The 24,683-nt window shown below is 42.0% G+C and overlaps 1 protein-coding gene across 2 annotated transcripts in view; it reads right to left on the bottom strand.

The window, feature by feature from the left end:
* Positions 1 to 24,683, bottom strand: part of PINX1 (PIN2 (TERF1) interacting telomerase inhibitor 1) — a 76,063-nt gene that overhangs the window by 14,866 nt on the left and 36,514 nt on the right. The gene's annotated exons all lie outside the window — the stretch shown is intronic.

The following is a 24,683-nucleotide window of genomic DNA, read 5'->3' as shown; positions in this document are numbered from 1 at the left end:
AAAAAGGAATCAGGGAGAAAGGGATGACTCCAAGTGTGGGGCAGCAAATGTACACAGTGGGCCTGGAAACTCTTACACTAGATTGGAAGGAAGCTATCAAATACCACTTAGGGTCATGTCAACAGTACTCAGGTCATTGTCTGTGTACAGAAATACCACAGATTTTTGTATGTTGATCGTGTATCCTGCAACTTTACTGCATTCATTTAGTTCTAACAGTTTTCTGGTAGTCTTTGGGGTTTTCTACATATAGGATCAGGTCATCTGCAAACAAGAGATAATTTTAATTTTTCCTTTCCAATTTAGAGACCTTTTATTTCTTTTTCTTACCTGACTGCTCTTGATAGTACTTCTAGTCCTATGTTGAACAGAAATGGCAAGAATGGACATACCTGTCTTGTACCAGATCTTAGAGGGAAAGCTTTCACCTTTGCCCCCTATCAGTTATGACACTAGCTATGGGTTTTTCATAAATGGCCTTTATTTTGTTGAGAAATTTTCTTTCTCTACCTAAACTGTTGAGAGTTTTTACCAATAAAGGATGCCGAGTGCTTTTTCTGTGTTGACTGAGATGATCATGTGGTTTTGTCTTTCCATCTGTTAATATGATGCGTTACACTGACTGATTTACATAGTTAAACCAGCCTTGCACACCAAGGATAAATCCCAAACAAATGAAAACCTAGCTGAAAAATCAAGAAAACAATCCCATTTATGGTAGCATCAAAAAAAAAAAAAAAAAAAAAAATCAAAATACTTACAGATAAATTTAACATAGGAGGTAAAAGACCTGTACACTGAAAACTATAAAACACTGATGAATGAAAAGGGACACAGATAAATGGAAAGATATTCCACGTTCATGAATTAATAGAATATTATTAAAATGTCTATATTACCCAAAGCAATATACAGATTCAATGTAATCCGCCAGAATCCCAATGGCATTCTCAATAGAAATAGAAAAAACAATCCTAAAATCCATATGGAACCACAAAAGACCTTGAATAACCGTAGTAATTCTGAGAAAGAAAAACAAAGCTGGAGACACCACACTTTCTGATCTAAAATTATACTACAAGCTATAGTAATTAAAACAATATGGCACTGGCATAAAAAACAGACACATAGACCAGTGGAACAGGATAGAGAACTGAAATAAATCTAAACATTCACAGTCAACTAATTTTTGACAAGAGCATGGAGAAGACACAATGGGGAAAGGATAGTCTCTTCAATAAATGGTGCTGGAAAAACTGGGTTTCCCACGTAAAAGAATGAAATTGAACCTTATAACATACACAAAAATCAACTCAAAATGGATTAAAGACCTAAACAATAAGACCTAAACCATAAAACTCCCAGAAGAAAACACAGGAGAAAAGTCCTTGACATTGCTTTTGGCAATGATGTTGCGGATATATACCAAAAGCTCAGGCTACAAAAGCAAAAATACGTAAATGGGACTACATCAAACTAAAAAGCTTCTGCACAGCAGAGGAAACAATCAACAAAATGAAAAGGCAACCTACGAATTAGGAAAAAATACTTGCAGACCATGTATCTGATATAAAGTTAATATCTAAAACTTAAAAAGAACTCATGCAACTCAATAGCAAGAAAACACATAACCTGATTTAAACATGGGCAAAGGAGCTGGACAGGCATTTCTCAAAAGATGACATACACATGACCAAAAGATGCTCAACATCATTAACCATCAAGGAAATGTAAATCAGAACCACCATGAGATATCACCCCACACCCATTAGGAGAGTTATTATCAAAAAAATAAGAAATACTAAGTGTTGGCAAGAGTGTGGAGAAACAGGAACCCTGTACATTGCTAGTGGGAATGCAGATTGGCATACCCTTACAGAAAACAGGGTGGAGGTTCCCAAAGGAATTAAAAATAGAACTACCGTATGGCCCAGCAATTGCTCTCCTGGGAATATACCCAAAGCAAATCAAATCACCTTGTGAAGATAGCTGCACTCCCATGTTCACTGCAGCAGTCTGCATAATAGCCAAGACATGGAAACGTCCTAAGTGTCTGTCCACGGGTGAATGGATAAAGAAACTGTGGTGTGTATATATGTATACGGTGAAATATTATTCAGCCTTTAAAAAGGAGGAGATCCTGCCATTTGCCATGACATGGATGAACCTAGAGGACACTATGCTAAGTGAAATAAACCAGACAGGAAAGAAAAATATTGCATGATCTCACTGATATGATGGAATCCTTTAAAAAAAAGCAAATATACAGAAATAGAGAGTAAGATAAAACAGTGGTTACTAGAGCAGGGTGGGGGACAGAAATGGGGAGATGTACGTCAAAGGGTGCAGAGTAGCAGGTGTGTCAGTCCCCACGCCGTACTTCAGATCTCTGAACTTCAGATCGAAGGTATGGCGTGGGGACTGTGGTTAATGAGTATACTCTGTCAGGAGCTTCACTAAATGAGATTATAGCTGCTCTTGCTATGAAGGGAAAATGGGTAACTATGTCACTATATATATGTAACTCATAACATGTACACGTTAAATATACTCAATAAAAAAAAATTTTTTTTTTTAAATACTCAAAAGGCCAGGCACAGTGGCTCATGCCTGTACTCGTAGCACTTTGGGAGGCCGAGGGAGGCAGATCATCTGAGGTTAGGAGTTCGAGACCAACCTGGCCAACATGATGAAACCATGTCTCTACTAAAAATATAAAAATTAGCCGGGCACAGTGGCTCACACCTGTAATCCCAGCCACTCAGGAGGCTGAGGCAGGAGAATCACTAGAACCCGGGAGGCGGAGGTTGCAGTGAGCCGAGATGGTGCCACTGCACTTCAGCTTGGGCAACAGAGCAAGATCTGTCCAAAAAAAGTACTCAGGAACCAGGCTCCCATTGGGTAGAAATGGGAAATTTGATCGCCAATAAAGATAATAACTGCAATGCACTGAAACATCAAACATTTCAATTCGCTAGCAAAAAAAAAAAAAGGAAAACTCTCCAGTTTTCTTTGGAGAATGCTAGAGCACCTGGTTTGGAAATTGCTAAATAAAGGACATAAATATTTATCCTGTCTTTTCCATATAATCTGTTCCTCAGAGTAATCTACTAATAAGGGGAAATACACGTTCCAAATTTCATTCTAAAAATGAAAGAGGAGCGGAAAGAAATATGGAGGGAGACTCCACAGATTGAAAGAAACTTAAAAGATACATCAACCAATTGTTATGTGTGCCCCTTATTTAACTCTTAATTCAATGAAAATGTAAAGAAAACTCAAATTTATGACATTTATGAACACTGAACTTTGAACACTTATTAATAGTATGCAATTACTATAAATTTTTATAGAGTATAATGGCATCAGAGATATACATTTTAAAAAAGAACCTCTTAACCTTTGGAGATAAATACTCACATACTAAAATACCTGTGGATGAAATACTGATTTCTGGGATGGATTTGTTTCAAAGTAACACAGACAGGAGAAGTGTCTGGAGCACTTACAGACTAGCCATCAGTAGGGCTGTTGTTCCCCAAAAGGATCTGTGCTTTCAAGAACCCGTGTCTTTGCAGATATGGTCTTTTTTTCTCTCTGGAAAGCCTCTGAACCTGCCAGTTGCTGCTCCTTCGAGACACATGCAAAGGTTATCTTCCTTGGTCTCTGCAAGCTGAATCCAGTGCTGCATCACATAGGCCCCCAGTCCTCTGGCACAGCACTCAAGGCCTTTGCTCCGGTTGACTGTGAATGTCCCAGACTTCCTGATGAGGTTGTGAATAGGGATTATACCTTACCCATTTAATCATCTGTCATGAAATAATGCTACTGGGTAGCAAGAAAAACATCTGAGTTAAGTAGGAAAAGGAATTGGAGGGGACAGGGAACCAGAAAGGAAAATGGTTAAAGCACTATTACATAGAAGAACTATGAAATAATGAGATATTATCCTGAAGGGAGTCATTCTAAGACTATAGCCTCGTGTAAAGACACTGAGTCAATTCAAGTCTGATCCTATACTTTTAAAACATAGATGACTAGAAAGTAGGCTCTGTTTATGGATCACTTGGTAACCTCAACTCAAAGACAGCTGATTTGATTCACTAATTTTAAGAGGGTGCCACCACAGTATGAGTCTAACAGTGGTTAAAGCCTTCTAAGAATCCCTATAAAGAGTCAACAATAAACTGTGACCAATGATGATAATGTGTCATGCATCATGATTAATCCAATTCAGAGTACCTGAGGTCTATTAAAAAATAAAATAATATGAAAGTCATGCTTCTGCCTGTATAATAACACATAGATCTCCATAGCAGGGAGGACACAGGGGCTGAGAGTGAGGAGGCTGATCTAAAATGAAATGACTGATTTAACTAAATGAATAATGTCACTGTTTAACTTTATAAAGCACATCATACATTTTAGAAGATTTTAGTGGCCTTCCTTAGGATCACAAAGTAAGCAGGTACACAAATCCAATCTGAAACTTTAACAATTTGGGAATCAGAATTGGATAAATTATTTTAAAGCTGATACTCTATTTACAAGTTTCAGTGCTACCTAGAAATAAAAGAAAACTAACTGCACTGATTCCCAGAGTCTACTCAACAATTTCCTACAAAAGCCATGTTCCTTTTAGAAATGGTGCTGACATGAAAGGTTCAGATTTACTTAAAGTAGCTTTCCCAGGTCAGCTTTTCTGCTTGCAGAAAAATAAACCTCACAAAACCTAGTTTACTGAAAGGCATAAAATAAGTTTAAGCACTTGTTAAAAAGCTATTTGGAGTTCAGGCCCACAAAATACTTCAAAACCAGTCAGGTAAAACTTAAAACCTCCATGTGATTTTAAGAGTCAGAATGAGAATTACAGGAGCCTGGACTAAAGTTAGGGGACAGAGGTAACTGGAGGGGGGATGTCATTACTGCTACTACTTTGCTTAAAACAAGCCTTTTTGATGCAGGAAAGATAAACTTGTCAAAGAACAACAGATGACAAATCAAAGACTAAAGCATTTCAGCCTTGTGCTCTTTGGCAGAGACTGCCCGCTGTTCGAAGAAATACAAACTCTGAGTGAACTTCCTAGAGGCTCAGGCGGCTTCAGATAAGAATTAACAGAACCTTGAGAAACAGAAAAACCTACCAGCACTCTGATCCCTAATAAACATAAAGAGCGTATCATTTCAATCTTACTAAGGAAAAAAACTTCTTTTTAGATAATTCCCATAAAGTTTTAAGCTAGTTCAAGATTGTGTTTTAAACAGAAATTTCTGGTTGTTACAAAGTAGTTCCAATGGAATTATATAAGATTACAATTTCATGACAGATAAGCATCAACAGATATTCTAAACTACACTTAGAGCTATTTAGGATTGGTTTAAGCTGCTTCTTGCATTATTCTATGGAAAGATTAGCCTAGCAAGTTAACCCATCAGAACCTTATTTTAATACTTTACTTTAGAACCAGTCTACGAAAGCCAAGATTCTTAGACTCCATCCAACTATGCTTCGATGATAAATTATCCAAATGACTTAATTACAAACAGTTTGAATTACAAAGAACTCCTAAGGCACAGGAAAATGTTTATTTAAATTACTATAAAAAAACACTTTCAGGTAGCTTCAAGCAATAGGATAACACTCACTTATACAAACATTTGCTGTACTAATTACAATTAGTTCTTATTATAGCAATCCCACTGGGACAGTTTGAACAATAAGCTGGGGTTGAAGCTGTTTTTTCCTCTAGAACAAAAGTTCTTAAACCCCAAACTCAAATAAGAAAGATCTTAAATACAAATGCTTTTTGCAACACTGAGCTAATTCGTGTTGAAAGACCGATTTTTAAGTACCCAGTGTGTGGAGGTCTGTTGCTTGTGTATGTATACCTACATATACATGTGTACAGCACCCCCCTCCATGTAAGGAACAAACACTACATACTCTAATAGAACACAAATAATGTACTGAGAATAGTTCTTTTCTCTTTAGCTAGACAAGTGTTTAGGTTTGTTACCATGAAAATCAAATTAAAGATGGAAGGATTCGTTACCTGAAAGAGATTCTGGACTGGATATATCACCACCAGATTAAGGGAGCGTATATGACGAACGCAGAGCTAGGCCACAGTGAGTAAAAAGGAGGCAGTCACTTTCCTCACTGAGGACATCCAGGTTGTATGTGGATCCACTAGTGTCTTTGGTTTATAATCCTTCTTTATTTTTCACATTTTCATCGACTCAAAATGCCTTGTTATCTTACAAAATTATTCTTAATCATTTGTTCACTTCCTTGCCAATATATTTAAAGAGATGTTACATTTTAGGTGAATTTCTTGGGACTGATAAACCTGATAATTGAACATCAGGGTTAGGTCTATAAATGGCATCAATACCTTCCTGAAGCCAATACAAAAGTGAAGAGGCCTTGTGATTCTCTTGCATAGCGGGGAGTTGCATGGTTCACACGTGACATTTCCTAAGCAAGGGGAGCCAAGACAGTGTGAGCAGAACTATAACCCTGAGAAAGAAAGAAAAAGTTCCAAGTCTCAGTGTGGCTGCAGCATAGGCAGGACCCCTCCAGTCTACTTTAGGAAAATTAAGCATGAGTTATGCCCCCGCAGGGCTCACCCCGCAGGGTTGGACCCTGTGACTGGTCAATGCAGGGGCACAAAGACTCTTCCCCCTCCAAAGATCTGGGGCAGTTGGGAAGAGCTCCCTGTGGAGTCAGCTGAAAACTTCAGTGTACACTGCAGGCCAAATCCTCTCCCTGTGTAATCTTGCTTCCTCCCTCTTGCTCCCGCAGCGGGCAGTCCTGAAAGCACTCCTATGAACTTTCTGCAGGCCAACTCCCAGGACCCAACCTGCAACTGCACTTGCACCCAGCGCCTCTCCCCAGACAGCCCTCAGCTGCTGGCAGATTGCACCCCACTGTGGACCGCTAGTGGGGAGCCTGTCCATTCGACTGTCTTTGAACATTTTTAAGACTCCCAAGTAGCCCCCCTGGTCTGAGTGAATTATCTCATGAGGAAACAATTACTGTGCATGTGGAGGGGTAGGCAACATGTATTCTGGGTGCAAAATGACACACATTTTAACAGTTTGACTCTTACCCAATTTTTCCCATGAGCTCTGTTATTTTTATATTATTTTTATAAAATATAATATTTTTCATGAATGCATAAATTGTGTTATAGCAGAAATGTCTATATTTGATATTATATATAAATGTATTTATATATATATACACACATATATACATATTTTACACACACACACACACACACACATTTTTTTTGTTGTTTTTTTAAGAGACAGAGTCTTGCTCTATCACCAGGCTGGAGAGCAGTGGCACAAACACAGCTCACTGTAGCCTCGAACTCCTGGGCTCAAGCAATCCTCCCACCACAGCCCCACCGAGAAGCTGGGACTATAAGTGCATGCACCACCACACCCAGCTAATTTTTAAACTTTTTGTAGAAATGGGATATTGTTAGGTTGCCTGGGCTGGTCTCCAACTCCTGGGCTCAAGCAATCCCGCCTCAGCCTCCTAAAGTGCTGGGATTACAGGCGTGAGCTACCATGCTTGGCTGACATGTCTTCTATTTGACATTATTATTTTGAAAAAGTTTACAACATTATTACCTTTCAGATTACACTGTAAGCTACATGACAGCAAGAACCATTTACCTTTTGGTAACAAGAGCCACACCAGGGAAATTAAGGATAAATGTGGATTCAGCAGGGACGGTATCTATGTGGTAAAGCCAGTCAGTGTAGGGTCTCTTTACAAAGTGAAGATACTAAAGCCCACTGGGAAGGTGAAATCAATAAAATTCAGGATAAGGGAAATTCTGTAAGATAAGGAACCCAAAGTGACTTCAACGATAAAGTGCAAAGAAAAAAGAGAGAAGGAATGAGAGCCTATCGGTCAGGAGAGTCTAAAAGACATTACCGAATAATCTATAATATACAGACCTTGTTAGATTCAAATACATATGCAAAGTAAAAACTTACTAGACAGCTGAGGAAACTTGAACACTGACTGGATTTGTTGATACTGAGAAACTGTGGTTAATTTTTTTAGGTGTGATAACAGTACTGTGATTGTGTGTTATGGAGACCTTATCTTTTAGATATGTAATACATACAGATAGAAAGATATGATGTCCAGGAATTGCTTCAGTAATGGGAAAGACGGGTGGGAGTACAGCTGGAATGAGGCTGGCCACAAATTGATCATTGTTAAGCTGGGTACCAGGCATGGAGAGACTCCTTTATTATTCTCTCTACTTTTAAACACATGTAGAGTACTCCATAAGCAACAGTTTTAAAAAGTGAATGTAGGCTAGATACAGTGGCTCACATCTGTAATCCCAGCACTTTGGGAGGCCACGGCGGGCAGATCATATGAGGCCAGGAGTTGGAGAACAGCAGTTGGAGACATGGTGAAACCCTGTCTCTATTAAAAATACAAAAAAATCAGTTGGGCGTGGTGGTGTGTGCCTGCAATCCCAGCTGCTCGGGAGGCTGAGGCAAGAGAATCGTTTGCAACTGGGAGGCGGAGGTTGCAGTGAGTCAAGATCGTGCCATGCACTCTACCTTGGAAGACAGAGCAAGACCCTGTCTCAAAAAAAAAAAAAAAAAAGTGAATGTATATCTGTTGGTATAATATCGTTACAGTTTTTCCTGGAGTGTAGTAGGTAACCCAAGGAATCTGTGTCTAAGTGAAAGTGGTCACAGAAAGTGGCCTACCTGAAGCCTGGCAGTTCCATTATCCTAGGAGAAATAATCGTGGACTCTCGCAGAAAAACAAGGCTGAGGGGAAGCCAACCAAGGCAGAAAGGTGACCCCATCTGTGCGCTGACTCAGACAGCAAAGCGGTGGGTTTCCCTTATGAGATCATGGATTGGCCGCCAGTGACCGCTACTAATGTTAGAACAGGGTTTTTCCCTGAAAGAGTCACAATTCCTCTCCCTGGCAAAACAGGAACTGGTCCTAACCGGAATATTATGTAATACCAGAACTGAGGAGCTCAGGAAAAGCAGGATGAGGGTGGGGGTGGGGATGGAAGAGCAGAGCCCTTTGTGGGAGCGTGAAAGGGACAAGCCCAGTACCAGCTTCCTGCCAGCCTCCCCTTCCCGCCTGCAGCACCTTCTGTCCCGGGATGAGCAGGGATCTCACAGGCAGACAGAACATGGAGCAGGAATAAAAGAATCCCACCTCCTCCAAGGCTGACGGTAACTGAGACTGTAACTACAGTGTAACTGAGGGGACCCTGCATATAGAGATGGGCCAGCGAGATGAGGAGCTATGCTGGACGAACGTCCTTTCTTTTTTCCAGATGTAATAAGGTATAAGTGACAGGAAAACTCTATGTTTAAGGTGTGTCATGTGATGTTTTGATCTACATATTCATAGTGAAATGATAATAGTCAAGCTAATTAACACATGCATCACTTCTCACAGTTACCTTTGCGAGTGGTGAGGACACCCAAGATCCACTTTCTTAGCAAATCTTGAGTACACAGTGTGTTCTTATTAACTGTGGTCACCATACTGTACGTTAGGTTTCCACAACTTATTCATCTTAGCCTCTGTCCAGAGGGGAGCTCCCTTGCAATGTAGAGGGCAGTGGTCAAAGGAGTAGCATTTTAGGAATGTCCTCAAATAGCACAGGGACCATAAACAACACATGTCACAGGCCCAGTGGCAGAGCCAAAAACGCAAGCTGCTAAAGAGACAAAACGTGTTCAATTGTTTTTTCAAGTTCAATATTGTCCGTATCCGATGACTCTGCTTTTGAGACAGACAGGAAGGGTACACACCACTGAGACCACACGCACACACCTCCATGTGCCCAGCTTTTCACTGCAGTTATCTCTGGCTGTTTGGATCATAGATTTTTCCCCCTTCTTCCTAACGTATTATATATAGGTCATGATTTTTCTAGAGTGGACAGGTACTGCTTTTATAATTTAAAAATAGTTGAAATTAAAACTCACACAGAAAAAAACCCTACAAGCCTAGTGCAGAGTGCTCTCTCTGTGAGGACAACTGCATTCAGGAGGCCAGGAGGCCGTCACAGCCAAGCGGCAGGTGCTGGCCCTCATCTCTGGACAGGACACAGGTGGAGGTGCCATCTGCACTCACTCTCAGGACTCAGGTTCCCTCCTCATCCCTTTCACTTCCAGAAGGTCCCCATGCTTCTCTCAAGGCTCCTCCCCCACTACACCCCACCGGCTGTGTCTGTAAGGGATCTAACAAGGCTGAATAAAAGTCTTCTAGCACAGCAAATGACAGGAAAAAGTGTTCAAATGAGAACAAAGGAGGCTTTTCAGGAAGTCACAACCCGATGGCAGAGAGGCTCTGATATGCATTGATGAGTACATGAAAGAAGTGAAGGAGCTCACAGCATCAGATCAGATGTGAAGGAAAAGTTAACAGCACGAGTGACGAGATGACAGGCAAGCAAGGGGGAGAAAGCAAGGGTGTACCAGCAGAGGCTTCACATCCCGAGCTGCTCCCCTCCGCACGTCTGCCTGGCCGTGCGCTCCTCTCCCGGGAGCCGTGCCACCATCCATCCAAGCTGTCAGAGCCTCAACTTGTCCATACTGTCGGCCCCCAGTCCCAGGGCCTCGACCTCCCAACATGCCCCCACCAAGCTGCCCCTTTCTCTTCAGGTCTTGCCACCACTGAGCAGCTCAGGCTGAGGCTCAGGCTCGGGCTCTGGCGTCCTCTGGAACAGCAGCCTCCACCTGCCTGCCTCAGTCTGGCCCCTCTCTGCCCTCTTCATTCTTAGTGCCTTATCTCTGCTGCTAGAGGGATCTTTCTAAAATGCAAAAGCAACCAGCCCTGTCCCATACTTCAAAGCCCCCAGCAGCTCTCAAGTACATGCAAAACATACAGTCTATCCTCCCTGCAGATGTCTTTTGGGGGCTCTCAGGGAAAAAAATTCCCCCTCCCCCGACTCTTTTTTTTTTTTTTTTTTTTTCAGACGGAATCTCCTACTGTTGCCTGGGCTGGAGTACAAAGGCGTGATCTCAGCTCACTGCAACCTCCACCTCCCAGGTTCAAGCGATTCTCCTGCCTCAGCCTCCTGAGTAACTGGGATTATAGGTGCGCACCACCACACCTGGCTACTTTTTGTATTTTTAGTAGAGACGGGGTTTCACTATGTTTGCCAGTCTGGTCTCGAATTCCTGACCTCATGATCTGCCTGCCTCGGCCTCCTAAAGTGCTGGGATGACAGGCGTGGGCCACCACGCCCAGCCAAAATCCCCTCCTTTTTAGATCCTAGCTCATTTTTCAACACCCACCCAAAAAGTCAAAATTAATTCATAACAAGACTCTTTTTTCCAACATCCAGCTGCACCTAAAGCATCTGAAGCCTCTAGTGGCTCCCATCCTTTCTTGGTGGAAGCACATATTGCAAATGCTCTGTACACAGCATCCTCAGGTCACTGCAGGGGCAGTACGAAGTGACCAGCTTAGGGACGGCAGCTGCTCCAGGATCCTGGCCGTGAAGAGGGCTGAGAGGATGGATCCCTCAGATCACCTACCATCCACTCGTGGCATGCCAGCTGGTAAACTCTGCCTAAGAATAAAGGTGACTGGTGAAACCAGCTTGCTGAGCCACAATTCGAATTTAGGCTTCAGTGCAAAGTTGGAAACATAGCTATATTCTTTTAAAAGGACCAGTGGGTTGTTTTGGTCTGGGGAGCTCCGGCCCCCATCTTTGTGGCTGCTGCTGATGTGCTTGGGGGATCTGCTGGCCCCCTGGCTTTCTACATGGAGTCTGACTACAAACCGTAAACCCTGGACGAGATACCAGGGTGGTGGCGGCGACCTCTCTCCAGTACTATGCGCAGCAAAGGACTCGAATCTGGCCTGTGGTGCTGCCACGGTTCCTGCCTGGGAACGGGTGGACATCCTGCCCTCTTCCAGGCTGACCAGAAGCGTGTAGCTTTTGGAGGCCCTGAGACCCCCAGGACAACATGCCCCATCTCAGTCTCTCCACAGAGATGCCTGTTACAACCAGGAGTGATGAGACTCTTAACTCCCCGTGCTGGCCAGGACAGCCCATCTCTCCCGCTCAGGACCAGCAAGGGTAGTGGTGGAGCTTGCCTGTGTTACAATCAACCACTGGAGTCTGAGTCTCTGGATAAAGGTCCAGCTATTTAGAGACCTAGAGAATTATCCCCTCACCGGACGGCAGTAAGCCCTGCGGATGCACTGGCCTCGCCCTTCCCACACTCTCCGCGCTGGATGGGCCTGCAGCTGCAGGTTCCTCTCCACCCTCTTTCCACCTCACATCCACACCCGATGCAACTTCTGCTTGAAAATCCTCCTGCATCTTCTCTTACTGACCCTTTTGTCCTTATGGATTAGCAAGGACAACACCTCCTCCAGGAGGGCAGGAAGCCACCTGAGAGGGAGGTGCCCAGGGGCCACGTGCACGCCTTGCCTCCAGCTCAACAGTTACCAAACTGCATCAAAATCATTGACTGTCCCTCTCCTGTGACACTGTGTGCTCCCTGAAGGGACAGACTGTGCTTCTTCTTCACAGTCCATAGTTATGAGTGCCTGGCACCTGGCACCACTCAAGAGTGGTTCTGGGAGAAATGCATGAAGTAAAGCAGATTTACAGCAAACAGAAATACTCTCAGGGATGGAATTCATGAAAGATATGCAGATGGCACACCACACACACGCCGCAGGGACTCTGGCAAAGGTATTTTTAGCATCTTGAGATTAAATGGTTTTATCTATAGATGAGTGTAATAGGAAAAAAAGAACTACTTCAGGGACAGGATTGTTTAATTGCTGTGATGTGATAAACAGCAGTCTACATTGTATTCCTCATGGGATAGCTGTCATCTGTGTGAATTACTTAGATCACAATGTTTACTATGTTAGTTAGTGTGAGTATATACAATACACCATCTCGTTATCTGAGACGCCCCCTTACCTCTCCCAGTCAAGCAGCTTTCATTCCCAGGTAGAAGCTGACCACACACAGTGCCTCATCCCTTTTCCAGACTGTCTTGTTCCCACTTCCATGGATTTGCGAGATCCCGCTGCCAATGAACGTGTTTCACGGCACGCTATTCTGACCCTCACTAACATCTGCTGAGTGCCTACAATGCGTGAACGCTCGGCTAGGGGCAGATACCCATGATGATGAAAGCATGATCTTCCCCTTGAGGTGCTTCAAGAAGTGTAAGCTTGAAGAGCTCCTGCCCTCAAGTCTGTAACTCCTAGCGTCTGCATTCTCTAAACTATTTTAACAAGAATATTATCTACATGATGCTCAATTAGCTGGTCTACAAACCAAATTATTATTGACAAGTTCTTCTGAGCCAAGTTATGCTCCTGAGCTTAGTTTGCCCAAATGTTTTCACCTAGACCAGGGGTGTCCAATCTTCTGGCTTCCCTGGGCCATGTCAGAAGAAGAATTGTCTTGGGCTATCCATAAAATACACTAACACTAATGACAGCTGGTGGGCTATTAAAAAAAAATGTTGCTAAAACATCTCACAACATTTTAAAAGAATTTACGAATTTGTGTTGGGCCACATTCAAAGCCGCCCTGGGCAGCACGCAGCCAGCCCACTGGCCATGGGCTGGACAAGCGTGACCTAGACCATTACCTTTCTACCAAAAAGCTTCTAAGGAATTAATGCTGAAGAAAGGACATAGATGAGCACTGGAACGGGGGCATTTGTTTTAATTTTAATTATGAAAGGTCGTTAATTTCAATAGCCAGAAAAAAAAAAAAAAGACCTTACTTGAAAACTAAAAGTATAGTGAATTCACAAATCATTTTGCCTCAGGGATCTCTGTCAAAGCAGCAACATGAATACACTTAATGCTGTTGTAACAAATCATGACACCATGAGTCACTCAGGAGCCTTTCAGTATATTCTTTATTACCTATACAGATTTAACTTAAGATAAACTTCAAACAAATACTGCAATGAGTATGTAGTAACAGATTCAAAGAGGCAAAATAATTCCATTGGGGTGTGTAAAAGCTATGCTGCTTAACACAGCTTTTGTGTAAGAAGAAAACTACATTCAAAGATCTGGAATGTTTTTAAATTTGAATAAATGTAAACTTTTAAAAAATAGACTTTCTAGTTGCTAAGGAGTTGTCACCACCAGAATAACTCTTTTCATTAATTTTTCTCTTCAAAAGTGAGAATATTATGAAGTGGCAACGAAGGGGTATTTTTAGAAATGGGCTCAGATGAACCAAAATATTATTGCTCAATCACTGGTAATCTATCACAATTAAAAATTTAAATTACAATTTTTAAAATAAAATTGTAAATTACATTTTAAAACATACAGATCTTAAAATCGCAAATATTTCCTTTAACCTACACAGAAAAGTAATTTTTGTTTATTCGCAAAAAGCAGCTTCATCATATACTGACTTAAAATATCTGAACAGTATTACAAAGTAAAAAGGAGCAAACCCTTCCCCTTTGCCTGTTACTACCACTTTTTTTTTGAAATGGAACTTCGCTCTTCTTGCCCAGGCTGGAGTGTAGTAGCGCAATCTCAGCTCACTGCAACACCTCCGGCTTCTGGTTTCAAGTGATTTTCCTGCCGAGTAGCTGGGATTACAGGTACCTGCCACCACGTCTGGCTAATTTTTGTATTTTTAGTAGAGACAGGGTTTCACCATCTTGGCCAGGCTGATCTCGAACTCCTGACCTCATGATCTGCCCACCTCGGCCTCCCAAAGGGCTGGGGTTACAGGCATTAGCCACTGCGCTCAGCTGCTGTTACTACTTTTAAATAAGTGGGAAGATGTGTTCAAATTAGACTTTTAGGGGTTTAAAACTAAAATCTGAGTGCATGTATGTTTTTCAGATTGCATTTTGTTTTTAGTGACATCAATATAACAAGTGCTCTGAATTCCTCCCAAGAATAGAAAGACCATTTATCTACTGTATCTATTCAGGGCAAGCTTCCTGTCTGTGTCAGACTGAGAAATTTAACATTGCTGAAGAACGCAGGCGGTGATAAAGGGGGTGATGCTAGAAATGAACACCTCACATGTTTCCAAATACTTTTAAAAAGGACGAATACTATACTCATCTAGAAAGTGGGTATGCATTCAGAGAATCAGAAGATAAAATCCAAAAATTTATTGACTTTATAGATGCAAAATTCTAAGATTAATTCACTCAAAAAAAAAAATCACTTGGGTTGGGTGAAAATCCTAATATCAAAGTAAGAAAATTCACCAAATCTACATGGCGAAGGATTATCAAACCTCTGCCTCCGCCAGGGTAAGTTCATAGAAATGTCTTTGACCTGGCTACAAACAGAGGGCTTGGCTGGCTCCCAGGCTGTCTTTCTTAGCTGCTATAATCAATGAAGCAGAAAGGGTCCTTTCTAAAGATGCTGGCACAATTTTTAACAATCAACATCACCTTAAGTAAAAATTAAAAGTTTCTCTCCCCACCACCAAGATGGCGTATCGCTCTGTCGCCCAGGCTGGAGTGCGGTGGCGCAATCTCGGCTCAGTGCAACCTCCGCCTCCCGGGTTCAAGAGATTCTCCTGCCTCAGCCTCCCAAGTAGCTGGGACTACAGGCACACACTACCATGCCCGGCTAATTTTTGTATTCTTAGTAAAGACAGGGTTTCACCATGTTGGCCAGGCTGGTCTCGAACTCTTGACCTCGTGATCTGCCCACCTCGGCCCAATAAAAGTCTTTAACTTGTGGCTTTATGACTTACTTTTATAGTCACTGCTTGTAAGAAAAATTCCCAAGACTCTCAAAGCATACTGTATTACCTAAATAGGTAAAGTTAAAAGTAAAGTGATCTCACTTTTTAAACCAAAATCTCTTTTAGGGAATGCCAAATATTATGATAGTTAGGAAAAAACAACAAAAAGGCCCTTATTCACAAATCCCATTTTATTTTATTTTATTTTATTTTTTTCATGATGCCTAAGCTTCTGTACCATTCAACTGAACAAAGATTTGTATGGACGAATAAAATAGAGTAGTTGCTTTAGTTGCCTAAAGGTGGTTTAAGAAAAACTATTATCACCACAGAAGAAAGATACAGGTGTTTCAAAAAGCGAACTGGTTGATGACTTTGGAGGCCAAGTGGTAAAAGAACTTAGAGATTTGGAGAACCAGTCAGTTCAAATGATAACGGGATGCAAGATTCTGAAAAGAGCAGATAATGACTTAGAAGAGCACACAGAATTGTATACTGCTGAGTGCATGGAAGGAGCTTGTTTGCTCAGATAAGAGAGGCTTCCAAGAGACTGTGAGCAAAACCCAAGAAACAGGGCAGCTTGGGGGAAAAGAACTACCATTGGAAGTCAAAGACTCCAGGCATACGAAAGGCACAGGATCTCCCAGGGGGAAATGGAGAGTAAAAGAAGTACGATTTGTTTCATTTCAACCAGAACAGAGACAGCCGCAAGAATCCGATGAGTTCCATTTCTACCTCTCGTATCCGGCCTTTACCATTAAGACTCACTCAGCCATCAGCCCCCCTTCCAGAGAGCAAATTGGGAAAGGGAATGAAGAACTCTCTATTAGATGATGACTCAGCTAGTCAGGCTGCCTTTCGGGTTGCTGTTCTATTTGTTTAGTTCTATTGTGATAATAGATTTTCTTTAAAAGATATAATGTTTAAAATATGGGAAGTACTAGGAAACAAACTTGTTCACTCCAGACAGGTGATAAAAATCCATTACTCTGCCTACATTTTTTTATCTGATTTTTTTCCCTTAGTAACCTAGTGTAGCTTTCCTCAACTTATTCTAAGGGCTGTTAAAAAAAAAAAAAAAAAAAAAGAAGAGTTCCAGTCAAAAAAGTAACATTAAGATTTAGAGATGAACCATGTTCATTACCATATAAAAGGCTCTAAGAAGGATACAATGAAAAAGTTGTTAAATATCTACATGTTTAATCCGTGTTTCCCAAATGTATCTGAGCACGCGACAATGACAACCATCAGCACTCCCCTCCTCCCGTGCCAAACATCTCCCAGCAACACCGATGGTTCCAAGGAACACATTTTGGGAAACTCTGCCCTACAGCAATGCTGACAGTAAGAACCAAGCAGAAGAAACAGCCCGACAGCTTGAATTGAGCTGATCCAGTCTCTGTCTCCCCTACCCTGCCACACACGTGAACCTGCAGCACAGTAAAGCGGGTGACAGAGAGTGTTGCTGCTGTGGAGGGAGAGGGGCCTGGTTTTTCATTAGGGGTCTTCACGCTCACTAGTCTGCGTCTTCAGCCAGGTTACTTTAACTTGTCACCTTCCTCATGAGTAGTTCCTACCTCTCACGGCTGGTGTCTCAGGGACCTAAAAGGAAACAGTATTTTGACCGCACTCTAAAAACCAAAAGCTCCCTCAAATACAAGGCACTGCTGTTGTTAGTAAGCCACTGACTGTGTGACAGAAAGGGTGTGCTGGAAGACACTTCTACTGCACTTAGCTCAAGCCTGCTAGCAGAGCCTGAAATAGTCGACAGTGGCCTCTCCTAGCTCAAAGTTTTGAACACATGGTTATAGGAGACAATATTGTTGCTTAAAACAGAAAACCAAAAACTTTCTAAAGATAAATAGAGCCTAAGTCATGTAGATTACTACAGCTTCAGGAATATTTGTAAGCCACTATTTTATTGAAAATGAAAAGAGGATCCCTGAATCAGAGATTCAGAAGAAACCTAAACATTGAGGACCACCAGGGTTGCTCGAAATTCACTTTATTTCTAGTGCTTCATCATCACAGCAAAAGGTGCCTCAAACCACCTTTTCATATTTTCAAATAATTTGAAGAGAGAGAAAACAGCATATTTTCAGTCACAGAAATGTATTAACTCATAATTCATAATAATTTATTCAAAAATTTGAATTAGGAAATGGTATAGCAGGAACTAGTGAGCTCTCCGCTGTCTGATGGAGAGAAGAAATCTGCACTAACGCAACCATGACAACCACGTCAGGAGAATCTCAGCCATCTACTAATGCATGCACTCGGGACATTCTCAGTGATGAGCTAAACAGTGCCTGCTACTTCACTCTATCAGAAATAAAGCAAGTGTTCTTAAAGTAAAGAAAATAATGAAGTACTGAACCGACTTTCCAGGAGTAAGAGCTACACTAGAAGTGAGGAATAGACGGGGAGACAGATTCCATCCTGGAACTGCCCCATCAACACACGTGTTTCTGGGATGTTTGCAAGACATGAGTAGGCTGCCTTTGAATAAACTGGTCAGCCAACATTTTTGAAAACTTAACTGAATTTCTTTTAGAGTCCATGTGGCCTGGGCAATGCTTATTAAATGTCCACTGAAGTGTGCATGTATGCATGCTCACATGTGTGTTGTTGAAATAATGAGAGCAGCACAGGCCCCAGCCTTGAGAAATTATTACTTCAAGTTGACTTCCACCCCCTCCCAAATCCATTTCCCTCAAACATAATTGGAAACAACTCAGAATGAGACTGTGGCAACATGTCATTTTTACCGGTTTTTAACTAGCATATGATTTAAAAACTCAGGATGAAGTTACACTTCCACTTGATATATATAAAAGAAAATATAACAGTGGAAATTACTAAAGAGGAGAAAAATCATTTCTTTTTATCAGTCAAACATGTAGCCAGGACTCCTGGGTGAAAAAAAGCCAACCAGGCAATTCAAAAGCTGCACTGATGGCCATTTAGGAACAGTCTCTTTGCAGTAAGCCAGGTAAAACTAAAATCTTTTCATCTCCTCCTCAATTACTTTGGCAACTCTCTCAAAAGGTAGAGCCACCTTTTCTAAATTCAGAAAAAGTGAATTATTTTCAGTCTAATGGTCTGGTCAGTGTTTCTGAAATTACATACCATATTACCTGGGAGCCTGTTAAAAATGCTGATTTCCAGTGTCCAGCCAGAGCCTACAATATGCATTTCTAATAAGTCCACCAGGTGATTCTGCCAGCTTAGAACTGGAGGTGGTGAATCAACTACTGCTCAGTAGCTCCTCCTGGTGTTAGCTTTTCAGAAAATAATCAGTTTTCCCAAATTGTGCACAAGAAGCAATGATTTGATATTAGAAGAATCATTATCCAAATCATTAGTGTGATCAGAGAAAAGGCCATCTGCTTGCCCTCTGAGAGAAAAATCCTCCTCCCTTTTCTTAATTATGTAGACTATTTATGACTCTTAAATTACATATTTTGTCTGCACATCGTTTTCTGCCCTTTCTCTGTGAGAAAGGTTGTCCCTTGCATCACATGATTTGTAAGAAAATGAGTTTGTACCCACACACACTTTCACAGCAAAGAAATCAGAGGTAAGGACCCTTCCTACTTTCTTGGGAAACTGATAAGCTGTATCATAATATTTAAATTTTATTTCAATAAATTACACAATATTTAAAGAAACGTTTTCTAGTTTGTCAATTTTTTTTTTATTTCAGTGCATTTGGACTCTATATCTGGACAGAATAACTGCAAAAAGTAATAACTCAGTTAAATAATTGTATTATAAACCTGAACTTATGTTTTATGCTGTTAACTATATTTGAATACAATCATCAATTTAAGATGGTCTCAACAGAACTGATGAGACTTTAAAGGGTGTGTTCATGTTCATGCATCATGTGTTTGCTGTTGCTTTTTTTTTTTTTTTTTTTTTTGAGAAGGAGTCTTGCTCTGTCGCTCAGGCCGGAGTGCAGTGGTGCGATCTCAGCTCATTGCAAGCTCCGCCTCCTAGGTTCATGCCATTCTCCTGCCTCAGCCTCCCGAGTAGCTGAGACTACAGGCGGCCGCCACCACACCCAGCTAATTTTTGTATTTTTAGTAGAGACGGGGTTTCATCGTGTTAGCCAGGATGGTCTCAATCTCCTGACCTCGTGATCTGCCCACCTCAGCCTCCCAAAGTGCTGGGATTACAGGCATGAGCCACTGCACCCGGCCTGCTGTTGCTTTTACAAGCAAACAGTTGTCCTTGAGGCCCCCAGAGGCCTGACAGTTGCAGGGGAAATGATGGGACAGACGTGCCTGCTCCTGTTTCCATCCTTCTTCTGCCTGGCTCTGCCATTTCTCTTACTGTGCATTCTAGATCTGCCATCAAAGATTCCAGTTAATTCCCCAACACACCTGCTTGGCTTATGGAGGTCCATCTTGCCTGACTGCAAGAAAGCATTCAGGGAAGAGCAGAGCCACTCGGACCACATTGGTGACCAACCCACAGCTGTCTAATCTCACTTATTTTCCCTCTCTAAACTGGGGTGCAGTGGACAAAACCACAATCCCTGCATGTCTGAGCGAAGGCACATGACACAGGGCCATTAGATAAGAGGAGCCCACTGGCATGGGATCAAGGGAGGACAATGTCCAAGGACTATGGGCTGGAACATGGATCCTGGGAATTTTACTGGGCAAAGTAGGTTTTTTCCAAGTTAGGGCCACTTCCCACAAAGTTGAACAGGGAACATGTTCTCAACCAGGGTCTGAGTTAGTCCTTACTGGGCTATTTGTCATTCCACTAGCTGACTACTAAGGCTCAGAAAGGTTAAATTCCTGCCTAAGGTCATATGACTCATAAGGGCAGAGCCGAGACTGCGATCCAGGTCTGCATGATGACACAGCCTGGACTCTTTCTACTACACCACACCATTCTCGCGTCTGTTACTACTAGTCTTTAGGATTGTTTTCCTTCTCCGTTTTGATGGAAATAACATTTTTTATCTCCACTGTGACTTCCACAAAGTGAGACCGTGGGTGCAGGAATATTACCTAACAGGAGTCTGATGTACAGCATTTGGTATTATTCTTAAGGATTCATGAACAAGAACACTGCGTATGTATAAATGAACTTGTCCAACTTAAGAGTCACCCTGTTGCTAAACCACACTGATGCAACTGGATGTTGCCGCAGGGCTTTAAACAATGTCAACGATAATTATTTTGTGGTTCTTTTACTGAAAGTGCTGTTATAAGTAACTTGGGTTTTTCTTGGTCATGGTCACTCTAAAACAATAGAATAGAGTTTACCTACATGATCTAACTGAGAATAAAGTAAAAATTCTTTTTTTTTCCTTTATTTGAGAGCAAGTCTCACTCTGCTGCCCAGGCTGGAGTGCAGTGGTATGATCTCGGCTCACTGCAGCCTCTACCTTCTGGGTTCAAGCAATTCTTCTACCTCAGCCTCCTGAGTAGCTGGGATTACAGGTGCGCACCACCACACCCAGCTAATTTTTGTATTTTTAGTAGAGAGAGGGTTTCACCATGTTGGCCAGGCTGGTCTTGAACTCCTGACCTCAACTGATCTGCTTGCCTCGGCCTCCCAAAGTGTTGGGATTACTGGCATGAGCCATTACACCCAGCTGAGAATAAAGTAAAAACTCTTTTTTTTTTTTGAGACAGAGTCTCGCTCTGTCACCAGGCTGGAGTGCAGTGGCACAATCTCCGCTCCCTGCAACCTCCGCTTCCCAGGTTCAAGCAATTCTCCTGCCTCAGCCTCCCGAGTAGCTGGGATTACAGGCGCCCGCCACCACACCTGGCTAATTTTTGTATTTTTAGTAGAGGCAGGGTTTCACCATGTTGGTCAGGCTGGTCTCGATCTCGTGACCTTGTGATCCGCTCGCCTCGGCCTCCCAAAGTGCTGGGATTACAGGCATGAGCCGCCGTGCCCGGCCAAAGTAAAAATTCTTAATGTTACACTAGCCTCAAATGAAAAACGACGGCACTCTCTTCTCTTTGCTTTCCCACCACAGACCATACCACCTGATCCAGGCGCTTAGCTTACAGGACCAAAATATTGAAGCATGCAGATGACAAATCTGTCCCAATTCTCTTTTCTGCAAGACGGACACTGAGTCATTGTGAGATGGTGGACCCTGGGGGAGTCCTTGGCATCAGTCTCTTCAGCTCTATTTTCTTAATAGATGGATGATGGAGTAGAAGCTCTATATTTTATTATGATCTCAGCAAGATACAGAGAAATATATTTTAGGAAGACACTGCTGGTAGAAAACTGAATTCCAGAACACAAAAACCTCAGTGAACTCTTCCCAGTACCACAGATTAATCATGCCCATCCTGCAGAAAGGGAAGGAAGGGGGAAGTGAATAGAGGAAAGGGATGGATTTCCACTGATGGCTTACGAAAGCGTGCTTCCAACTCCCCTCCCATACGCTAAAGGAGGAGAGGATGATGGTGCCCCAGCTATCTGCTTAGACTTACTTCCTCCAACACAATGATGACTGCACATTTGCTTTATGCCTTAAAAGAGTCTCCAAGTACTTTCAACCCATACAATTTCATCAATTGGTAAGGTGAGCACAGGCTGTCATCCACATTTCCCAAGTGAGGAGGCAGAAGCTCACAGCAGGCGTGGTATACTCCGCTCACCTAGAAGCAAAAAGCCAGAATTCTCTGCCCAGCTCTACAGTGGGCAAGCTTGACCTCTACAAACTTCAGTTTCCTTTTCTGGAAGTCAAGGGAAGACCTAGATGGTCTTCTCCAGCTACAAAATTCTACCACTTGCCCAAAGTCATGCTGAGGGTTCAGTGACAGAGCTGGGACTTGAGCCTAAGTTTCTGACTTTTAAAATAATTGGTCCGTAGAGAACTACACCAAACCACCTCCAATGAAAAAGAATTTCTGGTATCATTCTAACCTGGCTCCTGGGTGCTTTAAACCTGTGAGCAGTATCTCAGGAATCCAGACTGCTAGGAGAACAGATTTGCCTAAAAGATAAAGGCCCCTCCATCACTGCCCACGGGTATCGTCCTGGCCCCATGAGAGACCTTGTCACAGGAAGTGGCAAGGAAAACATCAAATGCACAAGCACCACTGGAATGCAGCGATCTCACAGTACTGCCCCGTCCCTGCACTGGAGAAGCAGAAGACGTGCTGCGAGCCGTACAAGTGCCAGCTGTATCCTACTGACAAACTGGAAGACGTACAAAGAAGAAAAAGCAAAGGGCCCAAACGCTTCAAAGAAATGAACAAGTTAAAAAGATAGTATGGGGGATGGAAGGCAGAAGAAAAAAAAACTTTAGCATAATCAAGAACTTCTTCGGAACAAGTTGAAAAGCCTGCAGCATTCAATGCCAGGGAACTCCCTCCCCTGTAACAGAGAATTGCTTTAGGGGGAAGCTCAAGAAGCTGACCGCACCTGGGGAACCGTCACCAAGGAGACAAACTTCTGGGACTTACACACAGCAGGTCACTCATACACTAATGACATTCCCTCAGAGCACTTCACCCCACAGACAAGAACAAGGCTGACATGTATGAAGACAACCTTCACTCTGGAGACATCAATCAAATTTGGATATTCCAGGCCTGGAATAGCTTTGCATTCCACTCCATCATTTATGATGAAAAAGTTGCTTTTTGGGCTTGTTCCCATTTTGGAACTCCTACCTCTTTGCCAGAATCCAGTATCAACAAAAATCTACTGGTTACTCGGCATTCCCAAATCTTCCTAACTGCTTGCTATACCCAACCTTGATTTCCCCGGTAGCCAGGAGTGCACAGAGGGCAGAGGCCTGGAGGAACCAGGCACTCTACTGCTTCTACACCTCACTTCTGTCCCATGGGATCTGGGCGAAGATCTCTGTGAAGGGAATGTGCCAGTCCTCCGAGGTGGGAGATAGGGTGCTCTGCTCAGAAGACTAGGGAATTATATTCCAGGAAAGAACCGAGATATGGATTCTCTTGGGACAACTATCTTTCTTCTCTTTGTTTGCTTCCAGCCCTGACTTCTATTAATATTAGTACACACAGCAAGAAGACTTATTGAAGGGATTTAAGGAAGAAATAAACTAGGACGTATGAGGGCAAAAATAAATTGAACACTAACAACTTCACACTTGCAGGATGACCATGACATTGTGAACTTAAATGTCACACAAAATTAAACCATTTCTGTGGTGGGACTAAATAAATGTTAACATATTATTAGTAGATTAAAAAAACTTTTTTATTGTGTGAAAAATTTCAAATGTACAAAAATATTAGTGAACCCTAATATTCCTATCAACAATTAACAAAGTTTATCACACTGTTACATCATTGCTTTGTTCTTTGCTAAAGTATTTTAAGGTGAATCCCAGATATCAAGTCATTTCATCCTGAATGCTGCAGTAAAAACCATTAAAAAGTATGGAAATTTCCTTACACAATCACAGTGCCATTAGCACATCTAACCAAACAGATAATAATTTCTTGGCATCTAATACGATCTACATTCAGATTTCCTCGCCAGCTCCGGGTGTCTTTTTATGGTTCAAATCAGCTCATAAATAAGGTCTATAATAGCGTGTGATACTTGTATCTTCTAGGGTTTTTCTAGTTACCACGCCCTATTCTTTCCCACAATCCCATATTTTTTTTTCATTCCACTGACTTGTTGTAGGAATTGGGTCAATTGTCTTGAGTTCTGTCCCATATTTTGGATTTTTGTTTGTTTCCTTCTAAGATTGCATCTCTACAACTTGTATTTTCCGTGAATGAAAAATACTTTTAGAGATTTGATTAGATTTAGGTTCAGCTTTTTGGCAAGAAGAGTTCAGATTTATACTGCATTATGTCAGGAGCAAACAAGGTCTGATTGTTCTACCTCTGTGGTACCAAGGCTGAACCATAAACAGTAGGTTCTTTATTAAGCTGAAAAATACTCTTTTTCTGTTGAA

The sequence above is a fragment of the Macaca mulatta genome, chromosome 8, assembly GCF_049350105.2.
Source record: "Macaca mulatta isolate MMU2019108-1 chromosome 8, T2T-MMU8v2.0, whole genome shotgun sequence".
Classification (NCBI taxonomy): domain Eukaryota; kingdom Metazoa; phylum Chordata; class Mammalia; order Primates; family Cercopithecidae; genus Macaca; species Macaca mulatta.
The sequence above is the reverse complement of the archived record's forward strand: the minus strand, read 5'-3'. Positions and strand labels throughout refer to the sequence as shown.